This window comes from Crotalus tigris, unplaced genomic scaffold (genome assembly GCF_016545835.1).
Source record: "Crotalus tigris isolate CLP2741 ecotype Arizona unplaced genomic scaffold, ASM1654583v1 scf7180000017781.746583, whole genome shotgun sequence".
Lineage (NCBI taxonomy): Eukaryota > Metazoa > Chordata > Lepidosauria > Squamata > Viperidae > Crotalus > Crotalus tigris.
In genome coordinates, this window is record NW_024096631.1 from 360,384 (window position 1) to 380,731 (window position 20,348).

A 20,348-nucleotide genomic window follows, 5' to 3' on the forward strand; every position below is an offset into this window, starting at 1 on the left:
TTTGATAACGGAGACGTAACAAGATAAGTAACTTGTAATGGCATTCAGAGATATTTTTGAGGAAGTGCACTGGGACTTTGAATCAATAATGTCAGCTATGTTTTGTTTTCTTGGGAACAGTCTGTTTCCAGAAGAGGCTACAGAAAATAATATGGTGCAAAGTCCACCCAAGATCAATAAGAATGACAATTTCAAGAAGAATTTGTCATCAATTATGAAAAACATTGGATGAGGCTTTAAAAATTAAGAAGTAAAAATGACAATCCCAGAGAGCAATTAGAATAGTTTTTGTTGCTGGACTTACAAAAGAGGCTTTTTAAAATACTGAAGAAATTTGAAACAAGGATCAACAATCACTTGAATGGATTAAAAGCAAGATTGATTTGCACACATAGTTTATTCAATCAGGATTAAAATGGGATATGTGGGTGGTTCTTTTAGAGTTTGCTGGTATCTGTACAGGAAAAAAATCTTGCGTATTGGATTTGCTTAACAATTGATGAGAGCTGGACACCCCCTCCCCACCCCAACAAAGAAATAATCTAGGAACACCCCAACTAAACTGGGTCAACAGCAGCCTGAGGCTAAATGGCAAACACTTGACACACACAATGAGGAACCAGCTAGCAACAATCAGAACACAACAATAAAGTAATTAACACCTTTCAGGCAGGATTAGCAAAGAAATTTAACCAACAATAGTCACTGACCAGCAAATCAGAAAAGGCAGATTCAAACTCACCAATCAGAAATGACAAATTTGGAAACCACAAAAAGGTATAAAACCACTGTTTAAAGATCATTCTGTCTAGCTAGCCGGGGACTCGAGCTGAATTGTCACTCAACTTTGATCCTCGTGATTAAACCTCTCTTTCCGGCAGCTGGCTTCACGGTCTATTTCTTCCGCACCGCGCCGTCAAGGGGAATCCCAGCTGGAAGAACCGAATGGGGGAGTTCCTCCCAACACATGGAATTTAAGCCTTTCCCCCAGAGTTACTTTATGTACTCTAATCTGATAGCAGTTAAATTTTCTTTCTACCTATTGTCCTTCCACTTATAGTAAGGGATATTTCTGAACTTGTTCATGTTAAATTTTATTCTTTTGTTCATAGTAGGATATTTATGTTTCTAAATGGACTTCTCACAGCTGAAGGTCAATGTGTGTAAAGTTGAGTTTTATAAATGTTAATTAATTTGATATTTAAGGGCACTGTTTCAACTTTTCGCTGATACCTGGGTTGGAGAATACACTACTTACTGGATTTGCCTATACTGTAATTAACAGATGAGTTATGGGATGAAGAGCTTTATAGCTATTAATTAAGAGGAACTGACAAGATTGTGAAATTGTTTATACTTGTCATGATGAGGGTGAAAAGTTGTTTTCTTAGAGTTTATTCTTTTCTTTGAATGTCTTTTCCAATCCCTTCATAGCCGCTTTACCAAGCAGTAGTTAGTGGCATATTTCTTGATTGCTCATTTCCTTACTGTTGATGGTTGATTCTAAAGGCAGAAGCTTTCCATCTCTTCAATCACTGTCAATTCTAAGGTTGATTGTTGTACCTGTTGCCATTAATTTGGTCTTCTTTATATTAATTTTGGTCCATTTTTTATGTGCTCTTTTATGTTTATTACTGTACCAGGGCTTGCAAATCCTTAACACTTTTGGCTGTCAGGGTAGTATCATCAGCACAGCACAGATTAATGTTTCTTCTAATTTTAAAACTATGCTCATCTTTTTCCAATCCTTAATATAGGATTTCCTTAATATATATCCTATTTATTCATCATATAGTTGAGAATATGCAGTCTTGTCCCATTCCTTTGCTAACCAGGAATCAGCCTATTTTGCAATGTTTTGTCCAAACTGTGGCTTCCTGCCTGTATATAAGTTTTTCATGAGGATAATGAGATGTTCTGGGATTCCCATTGTCCTGAGAATTTTCCACAGCTTGACCTGATTGAACACTTTTCTATAAATGGTGATGTACATACTGACTTGAGAATAAGGTAAGCCATGGTGTCCCCCATAATACTCTATGGAAGCAAATGTTAAAGAACAGGGCAGGACCAGATGTTTTGTTGGTTTTTATCTCTGTTTTATATATAAAAAAGTTGTTTGATGATGTACACCCTGACTTCTTTGGTATTCTTTGGCTTTCTCAGTTATCCAGCCTGCATCAACAATAATATCTCATGTACTTTGGCCTTTTCTAAAGCCAGCTTGAATATCTGGCATCTCTTATATATTAGTTTTCCAACATACAGAGAGTTAATAAAAACAGCCAGAAAGCCCAATGGCCTTTGTAGCCTAGATTTCTCGATGCTAAAAATCAGCCCTGACACCAAGTTCACTGAATATCATGGTAAATGCACAATTTTCAAAATATTACATATCTCCAAATATTCTCTTTCATGATGCTTGGTGCTTTTTTTCTGTATGAGGCTTACTTTGCAATTCTCAAGTTGATTATTCAGAAGTAAACCCAAGTTATTGCTAAAAGTCTATAGCACTGCAACCCAATAGGGGATTTTCTTGATATAGGTTTATCATAGAAATGGCTCACATTTCTAATGCTCTTTCTTGGCTTTCTCCATTATGAGCTAAAAGGCAGCAAAATATACAGTAATGTTAAGGAAGGAATTATTAGAGTCAAGGTTAGAATGACTATATGATTTTCCTTCCTCATAAACGTTGGCTCTTGTGGGAAAATTGAAGAGTGAGATGTTTTCTGGGATTGGAAAAGTCAACTTGATTATTCAATTTCCTTCTCTGGCCTGTACTCAACTGTATAGCTAAGTAGACAGAATTACGGACCTTGATCCAATTTGCTCTGCCAGCCTTCCAATAGGCTCACAAAAAGTAAATCTGTTTTTAGATACAGTTCATGGTCAGCCAAAGACAATTCTAGCTTTATTTCCAAAACACACATGGGTCACATCATAGAGGGAATCTATGTCAAACTGTAGCATTGCTAAATATGAAATGATTTAATCAGAAAACGTGTATGTCCAGAACTTGTCTAGTAACATTGATAAGACTTTAATTAAAAAACAAACACTGAGTACATCTACACAAAAATGAATTCTGTTGAATTCCAAACTTTCAATTCAGTGTGTTAACTGAACTGGTTGTGTGAGGAGAGCAAATATAACTATTTAGGATATGCATACATGCATACATACACATACATACACACACACACACACACACACACAGAGAGAGAGAGAGAGAGAGAGAGAGAGAGAGAGAGAGAGAGAGAGAGAAGGAGGGAGGGAGGGAGGGAGGGAGGGAGGGAGGGAGAGAGAGAGAGAGAGAGAGAGAGAGAGAGAGAGAGAGAGAGAGAGAGAGAACCTTCCTATATAAAAGTAATTGGCCCTGAAGATGTAACAGAAAGCCTAGGTCAACAAAATTAAGTATTTTTCTTCAAAAAATAAATTACAGATTTTGTCATTTGGCTTTCACATAGATACCCAGCAATTTTCAGCACTTGCTTCTGCTCAATTAAATAATGTGACAGGGGAGTAGACAATTGCCACAGTAGAAACTGAAGGAAGACAGCTGCTCTTTGATGTTTGTAATCTCTTTGTTTTTTTACCCATTGTCAAGTAAGTTCTAATAGAGAAACTTTAACATCAAGACCTTCTAATCCACCAGCTTTTCTATTTCCCAAAGAATTTAGAATAAATTCAATAGTTCTCTATTTTTTTAGATCTATGCTAATGTTATAAAGTTATAATGATCCCCATTTATTGTCCCCTCAAATCAATATATGCATTCTTTGTAAAGCAAAGATATAGCTAGTAATAAAAATCTGACAATCACCTTGAAGTACTTATACTCTGAGTAGGAACTTTTAAATGCTTTTCTAATATCTCTAATTCATTTTTTCCACCTTCGTCTCCTGATCCTCAGGAATAAGTTCAGCCTGTAATAAACCACAAGGTATCCATCAACTAGTCCAAGCCAGAATTGCCACAATAAAGAAAATAACAAACTTCAGTAAGTAAATACTGTATTATCTTTTTAAATCACAGCTGTATTAACTTTTAGTACTTTTTAGCATTCTGGTTGCTATTGCTTTGTAAAAACAAAATGTAGCATAAGTGCCCAGAAGTTGCACAGAACATCAACAAAGCAGCAACATAAAGGAAATATATAAACTAGGTGTAAAACTGTAGAGGTGATATTCAGCTCATTTAAAAGGCACATAAATCGGCAAACTCAACACGGCTCCTGACTTTTCTTGTGTATGTATTAGTCACATTTTGTTCTGCAGAATCAGAACCCAAATTACTAATAACATCAAGTACGGTGATAGTATGCTCATGTGAATGCGTATCCATATATGGGAGGGAGGATTCCCTTTCCATTATTCAAAACCAGATTGTGTGCACTAATGTGAACAGAAGGTCCTGTTAGGATTATTTTAATCAAAAGTAGAGCTAATTATTATAAATAATAAATTAATATAAAGACCCACTTAACCAGGTACCTTTTTTCCATTCCCATACCTTTAAGGTATTTTCAGATACAGACTTACATGAGTATGTGATGAATTTTTTCATGGACTTCTGAAAGCAAACATGGACAAGTAAATTACCTCTTCTCCAAGTAAACTTTCCCAGTCAGCTCAGCCACAAAACATTTAGAAGGCTAAGGAACGAGGTCCTGGGTCTGTTATCTCAAAACTACCACTGTTTTCACAGTACTACTCCATTACCTAGTACAGGGGTTCTCAACCTTGGCAACTTTAAGACTTGTGGACTTCAACTCCCGGAATTCCTCAGCCAGTGCTGGCTGAGGAATTCCGGGAGTTGAAGTCCACAAGTCTTAAAGTTGCCAAGGTTGAGAACCCCTGACCTAGTAGTTCTACTCTAACTATATCATTGACATCACTAAAGACAGAATGTGCTATAACCAATCAAATACTTCGTTGCTGTATCAAATCACATGTATATTTGCATAAGTCCATATAAGGTTTTGTGCTTCAGTGGGACTGCATGTTGATTTCCAGTCCAAAAGAACACCTAAAAATTCTCCTTCACTGTCCTTTCATTTACAAATCCAGTCCCTGAAGGCTGTCAAATTGGTATTGTGGAATGTGATTTGCCCTCAGACACAAATGGAGAGCCTTTGTCTGTGAGATTCAACAGTTACTTTTTAGACTGCCCAGGAGCATTCAGAATGCTTTTGGTTTTAAAGCTTGTATAGCAAAATCTTATGATGGCTGAGATAATCATTTTGGAATCGGTACAATGATAAAAATAATTACAGAAAGAAAAATACTTTTTGAATAAGACACAAGCTTCACTAAAAAAACCTAGAGGTGTGAGTTTCTTTTCCTAAAGATGTAGGATTTTGAAAGCTTGGTTTCTTTTTGTATTAAACTTTAAAAGCATAGAATGTAGTACTCTATATGCTCTGAATTCCATTTTCTCTCTTTTACTTTCAGTTTAACACTTATCCATTAAAACCAAGTCTTGCCACTGGGAAAAAACATGAAAAGTAAGTAGTTTGAATTTTGCTCAGAGCAAGTCAGTACATGAAGCTTTATTTAAAAAGCTTACACAATCTATGCTAACTTGGACTATAAATTCTATTTATCTATTATACAGACATTCTTCAGTTCAGCAGCTGAGATCACAGAAATCCAAGTTCTTCCATTGGCTTTTAAAGCCCAAAACAGATTTAAATCCAACTGGGATCAGTTTATCTTATGTGATCCTGCTTGACATTTTTCAGTTTAAAGCTCCCTTCATTGCTTCTTGGAACAGAAAGAGAACTCTGTAATCAATAGTCTGTTAAATAAAATCAGTAAATGAAGAAATACAATTAAGGAGGTAATGTAAAATAACCTCTTAGTTTATTCAGTTCTTTTTTTACTATTAAAGTCTTAATACTGTACCAAGCTTAGGTTTATTTTGTGTGTCACTGACAAAAAATTTTAATATATTTTTTCCACTGATGATTATCAGGATTCATTTTTTGATTTTTAAAGTTTGCCATATTTTTCTTTGTAAGCCAACTTGAAAACTTGACATTAAAAGGCAAAATCCTAATCAATAAAAATGTGGATCCCCCCCCCCAGAAGTAGTACGGTTGAGTGGTTTTATGATTAAATTTTCATAAAATAGAAAGGTCAGTATCCTCACGGTTTGCATATCTCTCCGAGTTGGCAAAATGTAGACAACAATATTGGCCTACAAGTTAGTCTTTAAATTGGCAATCCTAGCTGCATAAAATATGATGAACATGCTTATGAACTGAACTTTGATTATGATTGTGGTATTCTGCCCACAATATGTCAAAATGATGGTTACCATCTTTACTGTTAGTGGGGAATGTGGCAATATGATTAAGGCTAGTAATCTAGTTTACACATTTTTTTATCTTTTCTTACAAGTCTTACATTATGTGTGAAGCTTAAAAGACCAAAATCATGATGGACAGCAGAGGTCATTGTCAAGTAACTTTGTAAAGCTTTATTTCTCAGATAATTTGAGGAAAAGATCAAGCTTTCTTTGAGAGTTCTCTAAAAATTTCAGAAATTTGGTAATATCAATCTCAAAATTTGCTTCAAAATGGTCAGGCATGCCATATTAAAAGCCTTTACACATCAGACAAAACCAGTATTGCCAGTTCCAGTTTTTTTCTGATTATATATGAAATATCAAAGCTAATATTATTATACAAGGATAGATAATCATGAATAATATTGTCTATGACCTATAAACCAGGGTGGATTTTCAAATTTTGTCATTAAAAGGACTGGCAGCCCAAAGCTGACACAATTGGGAAAATTATGTATCCATTATATCACCTACATAAAAACATCTAAATAAGCCTTATTATAAAGTTGAAAAAAATAGTTAATATTGAAGCAAAAAAAAATGCTGTATATGTTTTCTAATACTCAATTGCATAGGTATATAGGTCAGAAGCTTTCTTATTCTGATAGATAAATCGTGCCTATTAGGTCCTGAAGAGAGTTGGCTTGAAATAATATTTCACATACAGCTTTCAAAAGAATTATAATGTATTTAAAATTATTAATGTCTTTCTCTATAACTTTTGATTAAATACTATAAAGATGAATTTTTTTAACTCTAAGCATCCTTACTAGTAGAAATAATACTGTTTTGTTATAGCAATGTCATTTAAGAAACTAATATGTATTTTATCTTGCTTTTCTTGCTTGGAATATCCTTGCTTTATAAGTTCAAAAGTATTCTGTGTGAAGTATAAAGAAAGCATAAAGTTGTTGCTTAGAAGATCTAAAAGCTTTATTATAATGTCAGTGTACAAGGTCTTTCATATAGTCTCAGAAATCTCCTAATTTTGTTTTCCAGTTTTGTGTCTCTTTAATTTGTACATCCTTACCTTAGAAAGAGTTTTTAAAATGGTAAGTGTTTGTAGAATTCCTTGAAAGAAATTCAGAGACGAGGTTCGGAGTAGCAGAATAAAGTTTCTTTTATTATCAAAGTTGAGTTTAGTAAAAGAAAACGGTTTGCAAAGCGTGGTGAAACTTAACCATGCACTCCCAAGAGTTGCAGGGAAAAGCCACACCTCCTACAGAAGCGTAACAGCAGTTATACCCCTCCCTATCTCCTCCTATACCTACGTCAGCTATTCCTGACGTGGCAGGTCACAAACCTATCAGACGACACAATTATTCTATCTTACCTCCTACCTTACCATATATGGGTATTCTTTTGTTCTCTACATGTGGACATTCTCTACTTAGTTTCAGGCACGTACTCATGTTTTCTTGCACATGCTCAGTGAGCCTGTTGCTGAATAGAAAATTTTAAACTTTTCTAGAACCTTCCCATTCAGTAAGCAACACATAACTTTTTCTGTTACTTTCCTGCTTCGCTCGGGAGCCTTTTCAACCATTTAACATGTTCGTATCTTTTGAGGAAGATGAAGAAATCCTGCTGCCTTTGGCTTCTTGATTACAAATACATAATTTATTAAATGATAAATATTACAAGGCAGCAATTTAAAGAAAGAAAGATAAAATAGTGTTTTGCTTACCAATTAAAGTTATTTCTTAACTTGGAAGGAAGTCTGTCTATAAATCTGCTTCTATACAACTAGAAATCATATACTGTGTTGTTCTAAAGAAAGCATGAAACAAAGTAAATAGGTGTGAACTATGGAATATTTTGCACCAATAAAAAAGTTGAAGTCTGGAATGAAATGAGTGGTTTATAGTACAAGTAAGCATGCAAGAGAATAAATGGAATGTTCGATGAAATGCTTCAGCATTAAAAAGGAATAAGATAAAGTTGTATGGTAATAATAATAATAATGATAATAATGATAATAATAATGATGATGATGATGATGATAAGTTGGAAGGGATCTTGGAGGTCATCTAGTCCACCCCCTGCTAAAGCAGGAGAACTTATACCATTTCAGACAAATGGCTGTCCAGTCTCTTCTTAAAAACTTCCAGTGTTGGAGCATTCACAGCTTCTGGAGGCAGGATGTTCCACTGATTAATTGTTCTAACAGTTAGAAAATTTGTCCTTAGTTCTAGGTTGCTTCTTTCTTTCTTTCTTAATTTCCATCCATTGCTTTTTGTCCTGCCTTCAGGTGCTTTGGAGAATAGCTTGACTCCCTCTTTGTGGCAGCCCCTGAGATATGGGAACATTGCTATCATGTCACCCCTCGTCCTTCTCTTCATTAGTTTAGACATGCCCAATTCCAGTAACCGTTTCTTATATGTTTTAGCCTCCAGTCCCCTGATCATCTTTGTTGCTCTTTATACTCTTTCTAGAGTCTCAACATCTTTTTTACATCGCGGTGACCAAAACTGGATGCAGTTGATTCTTTAATATAATTATAGACTTGATTGTGTAATGTCTGAGTAGCGTTGGAAGTAAAATCAGGTTCAGTTCCAAGCCGAGAGAAAGATGCTGAAACAAAATAGAGGCAATTTTGGAAAGGAGGTCTCTGTTTATTTGATAGCCAGAAATCACACTGACAGCAGCATGTTTCTGGGATGACTGACAAAATGAGGTTGAGAGCAGATAGGCTTTTATATATTCTTTGGGGCTTTGTGATTGAGATGCCGGTTCCTGTGTAAGAATATGCCCTGTAATATTTTAATGGCTGTTACCAGAATCCTTTGGGGTCATGTAGGAGTCATGATTGGCTCTACTGGCAAAAAGGGGAAATGTAAATCCTAGGTGTTTTGTTTGTCTGAGCTAATCTTGTTAGTTTCGGGCTCTTTGCCTAGTGCATGGGTAGGCAACCTCGGTTGCCTACTGCTGGCCTAGTGTGTTGCTTATTAGGAGTTTCTGGCTACTCTTTGTTTATGAATAGTGTGAATGGATACAAAATTTCAATTCCTAAAGACTAACCCCTTCAGGCTTCTGCTTGAGGCTGTTTTCCTATGGCAGGAAGACTGGGGCTGCTTTCTGCCTTTAAGAAGATGTTTCTCCTCTTCTCCTTTAGGGGAAATATAATATTCTGCCTCTTCTTAATATTAAGAATAAAGAATATTTTATTATGGAGAGGGGGGCTTTCCTACAGTAGGAAATCCTTTTGATGATGTTAGAGGTGCATAAACTGGGGGTATGAATGTCTATGCACTTTTGTATGCAAACAATGCCTAAACCAAAATCTTTTCTGGTGAATTCTAAATAGACAATATATTGAAGCAAGGAATATAAATAGCAAAATTAATGAATCAATATTAAGGCATTTGAATTTGGCAGAAGAAAATGGAGTGAATCACTGCATATTGGAAGCAAACAGAGGGAAAAGGAATTTACCTATATTCCCCTTTTTTTCCTTAGTTCAATCTTTTAAAATCATTATTATTATTCTTTTTTTTTTGCGTTCTGTATAACTTTGTTTATCCCAAAAGGAAATAGCTTGATTCTCAGAAGATATCCAAGGAAAATTAAGTTGTTTGGTTTTCCTTGCCCTTTTTATTTATAGTGTACCAGATGTCAGAACAGACATACTGTAATGTACTTTAAGAGAAGCGGACTTGGAAAAATACAATAATGACTTTTCATAGAAAACCATTACAAGAAAAGGACCAATAAAAGAAGTGCTTGATGGAATGTATTTTCATCTTTTTTTTTAATTCTATCGAGACTAAGAAAGGGAGAGTAACACCAAATGGACACTGATGTCAGTTAATTACACAGCAATTGTATGTAGCACATTAAAACAGACATATACAGTTTTAGATGAATGGTTACTTCAATCCCTTTTTTGCCTGGTAAATGTCCTTTCAGAGAGAGAGATGTAGTTTGTTTTTAACATCGTAATGACTCATCTTGTTTATTTATTTCAAAATGTCACCCTTGACTTCACTCAGTAATTGTCTGAATTGTCAGTAGAGATCAAGTCAGCATTTACATGAATTCCTTAAACAATAGAACCTTCCATTTATTCATGCTGCTCAACTAAGACATGGCCAAGATGACCTGCCAGAGAGATCCTGATTATTAACTAGCAAATCCAAAACAATTTGTTTATGTTTTGCTTCCCTGCCTTCTCCCACTGTGGTTATATAACTCAATCCAAAGCAGGAATATAATATTCCTTCCTCCAGCTTTAGGATGGAGTGTATGAGGTACACAGGGATGGTGGTAGACAAACTGTTAGTATCTCTGAGTAATTGATTGATATGGCGAAGCAGTGGTTGACAATCTGCAGAATCCAAAATTGCATAAATTAAATCAAGAGAGCCCATTTTTTATATGGATCTGAACTTATTTATTGAACTTTTTAAATATACATATGTATTAACTTTTTTTTTTCTGAGGTTTTCGCGGGTATTTGTATATAGGTCTTTGGTTGTTCGGGTTTTCTCCCACGTAAAATTGGAAGTGTCTTGGCGACGTTTCGACGAAGTCCCATTCGTCATCTTCAGGCTGGTGCTTTCAGCTTTGTGCTTTGAGCAGCAATGTGTGGTCTTAGCTGTTTATTCCTTTTAACTGCCAGTGGGGGTATGAACTGATTGGGTAGGAGCTTGGCTGTGTTCTGATTGGTGGAGGTGTGTTCTGAATGGTTAGGGGCTTGGCTGTGCTCTGATTGGCTGGGGGAGTGTTCTGTTTGGTTGTGCTCAGGTTAGTCTGAGTTGCAGAAGGGTTTGAGATTTTGGGCTGCCTTGCTATTTTCTGGCTTCGCGTTCGTGGTCCTGCTTCCTCTTCATGGAGGGTGTCAGTTTGCTTCATGTATGGATTGGAGGGGTTTAAAGTGGCTAATGATGCAGCTGTGGTCTGGCTTCTGGTTTGTGGTCATGCCTCGTCATCGGTGTGGCTTTGGGTTTGTTTTTTGCGTGGAGGTGTGGTGGTGACATCCTGTGTGGTTTTTGTGAGTGTGGGTCTGGTATCATTTTTTGTGTTAGGGAGTCGTTTGTCAATAAGGGCGGGTTTCCAAATGGCTGGTAGGCGGGAGGTATCATCTCGCTTGTTCATGCTGTGTGGGCGTTTTTCTATCTCGATGGCTTCTCTGATTATTCTGTTATTAAAATGTTCACTTTTGGCAATGGTTCTGGTATTTTAAAAGTCAATTTCATGTCCTGTGGCTTTAAGGTGTTGGACCAGGGAAGATGTTGGTTCCTCTTTTTTGATTGAGTTCTTATGTTCTTCAATGCGTGCACTTATTCTTCTGTTGGTTTGTCCAATGTATGTGGTGGGACAAGTGGTGCATGGGATTTCGTATACTCCTTGATTTTCTAATTCAATGTTATCTTTGGGGTTTCTAAGGATGGTGGATATTTTTCTGTTTGTGCAGAATGCTGTTTTGATGTTGTGTTTATGGAGGATCTTACTGATTCTGTCTGTGGTGCCTTTTATGTATGGGAGGAGGGCTTTGCCTTTTTCTTGTTCTTTGTCTTGGATTTTAGTGGGGGTTTCTTTTTGGATTAGGTTTGTAATCTTATTTCTATGGAATCCATTGGATGTTAGTACATTGGTGAGAGTGTGTAGTTCGGGTTTTAGGTGTTGTTCGTCAGCTAAGCGTTTTGTTCTGGAGATGAGTGTCTTGGCTACAGAGTTGATCTGTGCTGAAGAATCTTATTTATAACAATAGAGAAAGGGACAAAAGTGCATATTCTAAATACTGTGATGTCTCAGCTAGTATTAGTTTTGTTCTAACCAAGGAAAAGGAATCACAATGTATTTACCCTGGTTCTCCTTGCACCAAATAGGCCTCATGACAAGTGGAACTGTGAAAATGAGGGAAACGGTGGCAGAGATCAAAATGAAACGGATAACTATTAAAAGTTTATTATAAATCTTTATTAAGAGTTTATTATAAATTAATTGTTAAAATGCAACCTGAAGGCTAAACATAAAAAATAAAATCAGAAGGAAGCCAACATGAAAGTAAAAGCAGCAAAGAGAATAGTACTGATTATAAGAACTCAGGATTACAAACCTCACAAAATGAAACAATTGTCACCTCACGCCATAAAGGCCATAATGTTGGCAGCAAAGGAGGCTCTGTGAAGTCTTTGTTTATTCATTTATCTATTTTCTATTTATTAATTAAATTTATTTGCTGCCCATCTCGCCACAGATAACTCTGGGAGGCTTGCAACATTAAAAGCAATAAAATAATTAAAATAGATAATTCTAATAACAAATTCCAGTTTGAACATCTGGCTGACTGTACATCAAACCAATAACAATAATAGAACAAATTATAATTAAAGATGGGGAGGGATTATTTTTCATAAATAGTTGCCTGCAAGACTTCCCTGACTAGTAGACATATGAACTTCCTTAGAAACAGATATTTAGGTATGATGAAGAAGACATTCCTTCTAATAACCTGGCCACACAATACTAAATTCATGGACATTTCTTCAATTCAAAACATTTTCTTTCTTATAACAGTTACCTATTATCCAAAGAATAAGCACTTCAGTTACATTGCTTTTGTTTTCAGTTCATTAATTACTGCGTGAATTGGCACAACTTTCATCGCATAAAATACAGCACAGAAAAGGCCAAACAAAAATCTTCTCCCACATCCTTAAAATTTACCAACAAAGAGCAGAAAATCTGTGTTTCATGAACTCAGTTCATCTTGAATGATTTTTCTTGTCAAAATAACTACATCAGATTTTTAATTTTTTTCCCTTAGCTTCATGTTAGGGAGATGTTGCTATGAGAACAAACACAGCATTCTTAGTCTCTTTTATCATAATTTTGTTTCTGTCTGTTTTCCCACAATTTTATTTTACAGGGGGAAAGTATGGATATAGTGTATGAATAATTATTTCTTGCATAACTTCTAATGTTATTTATCAATATTAACAAGACATTTTCCCATGTGCTCGTATGCTTGCCCCTAGATATATGGGGAAAAGGTGTTGTTGTTGTTGTTGTTGTTTAAGTCAGTGGTGCTTCTAATAAAATTAGAGATGATCAAATGAGGGAAGTTTTGTGCTGTGGGTGCAGATATGGCAGAAGGAATGGTTTCAGTCGTGGGGATTTTGTTTTCTTCTTTCTTGGTTCAGTTGGAGAAACAAGAAATATGCTAGATATAGAACAGGAGATTTGTGTAGCTTTACTGTTTTTAATGCCTTGTAAGTGGAGGCTGAGCATAGTGTGGCACCATTTTACCTACTCCATTCAGACTTCATGGCTATCCATGTATTACTTCTGGGTACTTCCATTCATGAGAGCAGAATGGGACTCATTACTAACATTGTTATTTGTTTGAGGACTGAGTTTGGTCTTTATTGATGGCTTCTTGCCACTCTGTTCCCATTTTCCACTTCTTTGACCTCTCAGTTGGCTTCTTTCGGAAAAGGGCTAAACCCATGTGAAAAAAAGGAGTACTAGAATTAGCCCAACAAACAAGTCACAGACATTGAGTTTCTCTTGGCAGGTGACTAAACTTATCCATATAAGCTTTCACCCAACCCTACTTATCCACATTATAAAGTAAGATTGACTGCTTTCACAACCACAATAATCCATCAATCACTCTCCTCAAAGTGTGGTCCTTTAGAATGGTAAGACAGAACCATTAAACAGCTTTATTATTAATGTAAAATAAGGGTCAGCAATAAAGGCAGCAGACTTTCTTCCATTATACTTTTCTACCACTGACAAGTGGTTAATATTTTTAATGCATCAAATCTAACTAGCTCCAGCCTATTATTTAAAAGCATAGCATAGCTATGCATTTTAGTCGTTATGGGCCAAACTAGATCTAGGAATCCATTAAGTCATTTTTAATGTGAATCAATGAATGAAGAAAAGAGGGAGGAAGAATGTGGATGAGGGCAAGAAAGAGGAGAAGAAAGGGGAAAGGGGGAAAGGAGAAAGGAAATTCCTGTCAAACAACAAGATTTCTTCCAAAATCTAGCATGCATGTTGTTCATATTAAAACTGCAATAGTGAAATAATAGAGCTTTCTACCTGGTTATCAGAATTTAGATTTATTTATATTCTAAAACCTCTCTGTGTTATCTTCTCTAGTTTGCAATGCTTCAGTCTGGGCAATAAAAGGCATCTTTTTCCTGACTGGGTTCAATATGGACACAACTGTATTGTGTTTTCTTTAGCTGAGACAGTTGGATTTTTTATCTTGCTCAAGCTTAGTAGCATCTGTCTGTCTATCTGTATGTCATCTTTAACCCACACATATGTTAATGCAAAGATTAAAGGCTACTGTAAAGACAGGAAAAAATATAGGGCCTCAGAAGGGCCAGACCTTCAGAATTAAAATGATTTTCAGTTTCTGTTGTTTGTTCAAAAATACAGCAGTTTGCTTTGGACTAATGAAATTGTTACTCAGTAATAATGGCACCCAGAGGTCTCCAGACTATTCATTTGTTAGCAACAAAATCATTTATCAGCTGAATAAGGCTTGTTTCTATGAGACAGCTTTGCAAACTGCAGTGAATTCCCAGATACAAACTACAGCTTCAGCAATTATAGCTGGAACTCGAGATAGCTGCTTCAATTTTATTCATACATTTCCATTCTTCAGAAGTGAAAAACATACCGCTCCACACTGTTGGAAATGAAGAATATTGCTGCAATACCATTTAAGCAAGACATAATAGTCAGCAAAGAGACAATGGAGCATGGAGTCATAGCAACGATCTTTTGTAGCAAGCACTATTTTTCCCCTTCATTATCTGGGAAGGATGATCTTTCTAGAATCTCCTGTCCTTGCAATCAGTGTGCATTGTCGTTTGATTTACGAAGCTCCAAGAGAACAGGTTTAACATTGTACTCAGGTTATCCTACCTTGGTGGCTGTTTGAATGGCCCTACTAATAGAGAAAAGGTAGCCATCAGGTAGCAAAGTCTCCTAGGGCACAATGCAGACAAAATGCTGTAGAAGGTCCATCTTGCAATTCAAATCTTTCCCCTTTCTGAAATTCACACAAATATGATTATACATGGAATAGAGTGGTAATTCTTCTTTTTCTCTGGCAAAAAAATAATAATGATAAAATTAAAATTAAAAAAAAAATTTAAAATGTACAGGTAAGCTTTTTACATAAACTTCCTTTCTTGGTATTTCCCACTTGTGACTTCTGGGTATAAGCCACCTGAAGCAAGAAATGTCCTATCATTTGACACTGTTGAAGTTGCATTGGGATTAGCTGTTAAATTAACTCCATCTCTTTGGGATGGCTAATCATTAAGAAAACAGATATCACTTTGATATATTTTGTCCTATTATATTCAGAATAAAGTTTTATCCTCAAAAGGGCCATGATTCTTATCTGGAAAAACACAGCTATAAATCTGTACTGTTCCCATCCTGTGCACAGTTCTGCATGTTTTAGCTTTTCTGCCTGTGTATTTATTTTATTTATTTATTTATGAGACTTATATACTGCTTTAAGTGCAAACACTCTCTAAGCGGTGTACACCAGTAAGCAATGTATATATATTTACATTGCCCCCAACAATCTGGGTCCTCATTTTACCTACCCCGGAAGGATGGAAGGATGAGTCAACCTTGAGCCGGTGAGATTTGAACCACTGACCTGCTGAACACAGTCAACTAAAGTGGCCTGCAGTACTGCACTCTAACTGCTGCGCCACCTCGGCTCATTGTACCTTCCCTGCTGAAGCAGTTATGCTGGTGAAGATCTCCACCATTGAACCAGCCAGCTGTGATGTGGCTTATCTTACATTCCACTAAATAATCATCTGCCGAATCCTATGGGGCCCTGAGAAGACAAACTATTCTGTTAAGCCATCTAGTCCAAATCTACTGATCGTTTTGATTTCTGTGTAAATTTAAGACTTCCTAGAACACCTTCATCAGCTACATTCTGCAGAGCAACTTTTTTTGCCCATGATGATTGCTATAGAACCATATATAATTGCAGAACTTCCCTGGGCACTGATTAAACTCATGCCAAGTGTTCACATATATATCTTCTGTGCAAGTTAATAATGCCATATCTGCTTTCACAAGCAAATGAATAATGCTTCTAATTTATCTTTTTGTTCTAGACGCAATTATTTCATTTTCTTCCCATCAATTCAATAGCTTTTCTGACAAGGTATTTTATGGCACAAATGAGGATGTTTATTTACGATAGGTCAAAATATATAAACTTGCTGAAACATCTCAGCTGAAAAGGGGGGGCAGAATGGGGGGTATGAATCCTGATATTCCAAGGTACATTTACCTTTCTTAAATTAACCACTGTTCTGAGAGCCAGACAAGTTTGCTGCCAGAAAAAAAATGACTTTGTAGAAATAAAGCAGGGTGAAAAGGACCTTTGTTTTTCAGTTGAGGTTATAGTTCCTACTTCACTTTCTCTTTCTCCTCCATCTGACCTACTGTAGGTATCCTCCTTTCCCCCATGTAGGAAGGGTTCTGTAAACCCAGGGTGCTCTCCCAATACTATAGGTTAGAGTCACTTTACAAGCAGGTCAAAACCCAGCAAGCAGTAGCATAATTTTAATACAGTCTGAATGCAAAGGGAATGGTGCTCCTATAAGTAGCTAAAGTTTATATAGCAAAGCATTCTTTATCATCAAAGTCAAACAAAGGTCTATAGTTTCAACAAAGCTTCATGGTAAGGAGTAGATATAGCAAGAGCTATTCAAAGCAAAGAACAACATATTCAAAGTTGTTCAATTCCAAGATGTACTTACATGGGATCTAAGATAAAGGAAGTTCCAGTTTTATCCATGCAATTAAATTGATTAATCTGTATTTTTGATTTCAGTCTGATCCTGAGTAGATCTACTTTATTGGCTCCTTTCTCTTCCACAGAAGTGATATTCTCATGTATTCATAAGCCCTAGGGTCAGGAATGGTAGGTCATACTGCTCCCTCATTGGTGTCTTCTATATAAATAACAACAATAATTTATTAAATTTATATGCGACATCACTCCCAGCAACTCTGGGTGGTTAATAGACTGTTCAGCTATAGGAAAACCTAAGCAAGATTTTGTAAATCAGGGGTTCTCAACCCCTGGGCCGCAGCCCACTAGTGGGCCACAGTCTGTTCAGAACTAGGCCACGTGAGCAGTGGGCGGGCACGTGTGTGCCCAGCTCCATTTGTCTGAGTGGCAGGCACTCATGCTCACACTTGAAGCTCCATTTATGCAAATGGAGCTGTGGCACATGCATGCGCGCACCTACTGCTCACACAGAACCATCCCCTCTCCCACCCCCAGTTGGACCGCCAAGCCAGAAAGGTTGGGGACTGCTGTTCTAAGTCTTCCATAGTTTCCCTACTACATGTTGTTTTCTTTCTCTGATCTTGGAGAAGCTCTGGTGGCAGGGCTTTCTGTGATGGGCTAGGATCTGAAAATGGACCACCATTTGGAAGGGAGGCATCTTTTTTTTGAATTGGACTGAAGTTTAATTCCATACCAGTTTAAATAGCCTATTCAAATGGCATGATTTACTATATTTGCTTGTTTTAGATGAATAATTCTCATTCCAAGATATGTAGCCTCACTTATGGACATGATGCTTTTAAATATTTCAGTGCTCCTGACTCAACTTTCATGGGAACAAAGATTTAAGTTTTCAAAGGGAAATGTTTATGGAGATTCTCAGTCATCCAGGTTATGGTTGTCCCAAAGTTGCTTTTTCAAAAGGTAATTGGACTTGCTTTGTTTTTCTATCCAAGAAGCTTCTTCAATTCCCCTTTTCAAAAGGAAGCAAATGCTGAAAAAAAAAAGATCTTTTGAACTGTAGTTCTGACACAAAGTTCTTTCAAAAAAAAGTGTATTTCCTTAGTTCAATGCCTCTCCAGCTTTGGTTGAATATTGTACATCTTAAAAATCACTCCTGTCAAAAGTACAAAGTGATGGATAGCAGTGTACTTTGTGTGGATGGAAAATGAGTTGCTCTGTTATTCTCTTCAGAGTTCATCTTCATCTGAGATATGTTTTTCAAACTTGCCAATTTTAAGGTGGGTGGATTTCAACTCTCAGAATTTCCCACCAGTTCTAAGGGGAAAGCAGCACAGGATATATTCTCTAACAGATTTCCCTTTTCTCTGGAATTTTCTTCAATCTTAACCCTATTTTATGGAGAAAGTATCTATTTGTTTGTTAGAAATTATGATAGCTACTGAATAGCCACTTTGTCATGAAGGTGATCAAATTTCTGTGAGGAAATATTTGATTTGTAATGACGAAAGACAGTCATCTCTCTATTCTCCACCAAGCTTGCTGTCATTCTATAGTGAGCAATTCCAGTAAAAGCCTCAAATGTGTCTTTCTAGCTGTAAACCGCACAAAAAGTATATAGCTAATAATCTTTACTTCTATTCCTATTTACTGTAAAAGTTCCTAAATGCTTTTAAATTTCTTTTCACTTCATGTAATTCATCTTAGAGCAATTTTCATACCAAGATGTTCTCAGGAGAATAGCAACCAAATAGAAATGGATTGTCTCGCAGCACATTTTAAAAACCGCTTTGTAGAATGGAAGATTTAAATATACTTATAGAAATTCAGCAAAGCTCAAAAAGAAAAGTAAGCACAGGAATCAGAAACATATCTATTTTTGATGGGTTGTGGGTTTTTGTTTTGTTTTTTTTGCATTATTCAGGCATAAAATACATTATTATCTGAAACCACCAAGCATCTCCTCAGTAGTGGTAGTTTCCTGTCAAAAGGAGCCAAATTTAAAGAGTGGCATCTTTAAATGGCAGAAGTAATTCTACCTTGCTGAATCCAGCTTTATTGAAGGAATAGGCAATCATAAATTACATAAGTATAGGTTAAAAATGAGTTCCCAAGTTTTATTAAAACCTAAACCTTCGCTGAACTTTTGAAAGAAATTGTTTGGGTTTTTTTGGTCAAGTGCTAATGCAGTGATCTTGTTATTGAAACATTGGTAGGAACCTATTGTTCTGTAGCTATAAATGTTGTAGAGACCTATTAGAACGATGGAAAAATAAATATGAGCCTTAATTTAGAGCAATTTTGAGAAGTGGACAGGAAAAGTTGTTCAAGTTTTGCATTTAAATATTTCCTTTTTTTCTTCAAGTTTAAAAGCAACGAAACTAACCAAAAATACACATTCACATATCCAGAGTCATCTAATCCAGGGCTTTTCAACCTTTTCACAGATTGTACCACTTTTAGTACATGACAATATTCAAGTACCACCAGTGTTTAGCAAGGTGTCAAAAACTTGATGACTTAAAAAGAGGGGGGGGGATTTTGTGCCTTACTGGTTAGATTCATTTGTTGTTATAGAAACGGTTAGTTTATAATATGGAAAAGTAAAAAGCTGAAGTTCAATGTTAATACTTCCTTCCTACTGCAAGAGTGGAACTCAGAAGTCAATGCTTTTTCTTTCCTTTTTCCCTTGTCCCTCTCCCTTTTCCTTTTTTCTCTCACCTTCGTTCCCAACCCCCCCTCACCCTTTGCTCGCAAAGCTTCTCTCTTGCTCCATTCACACACAAGTTGCTCACAAAAGCTTTTCTCTTGCTCTCATTCACTCACCCTTCGCTCGCAAAGGCCGCTCATTCGTTCTCCCCCCTCACTGCTTCCCTAACAAAAGCCTCTTCTCTCTCTTTCTCTGTATGTTTCTCTTCTTTCCGCCTCCTCTTCCTCTTTTCCTATTCCAGGTGTGCCAGAAGCTCCAATTGGCATGTAGCTGCACGTGCAGAGGAGCCCTGCAGCTCCAGCTGATCTCCTCCAGGTCTGTGCGGTGCTGCTTTAGCTGATTTCCTCCTCCACTACACTCGGCTAGGGGTCGCGTACGACCTGCCAGGTGCTAAAGTACCACCAGTGGTACACGTACCACCAGTTGAAAAGCCATGATATAATCCATCCTCAGAGGAAAGGGGTATATTTGAGTAGTGGACTCTAGGAGTATTACCAGTTTTGTTGCAATGGATTT

General features: G+C 36.5%; 1 long non-coding RNA gene across 5 annotated transcripts in view; it reads left to right on the forward strand.

The window, feature by feature from the left end:
• Window positions 1-823: 823 nt before the first annotated feature.
• LOC120307444 overlaps window positions 824-20,348 on the forward strand; it is a 29,196-nt gene continuing 9,671 nt past the window's right edge. For 2 of the 5 annotated variants that reach the window (XR_005556541.1, XR_005556543.1), the window contains exons 1-5: window positions 824-2,010; window positions 3,917-4,003; window positions 5,457-5,509; window positions 5,620-5,844; window positions 7,354-7,406. This is a non-coding gene — a long non-coding RNA (uncharacterized LOC120307444). The remainder of the gene's footprint in view (window positions 2,011-3,916; window positions 4,004-5,456; window positions 5,510-5,619; window positions 5,845-7,353; window positions 7,407-20,348) is intronic. The other 3 variants (XR_005556542.1, XR_005556545.1, XR_005556544.1) reach the window with 3 other exon arrangements.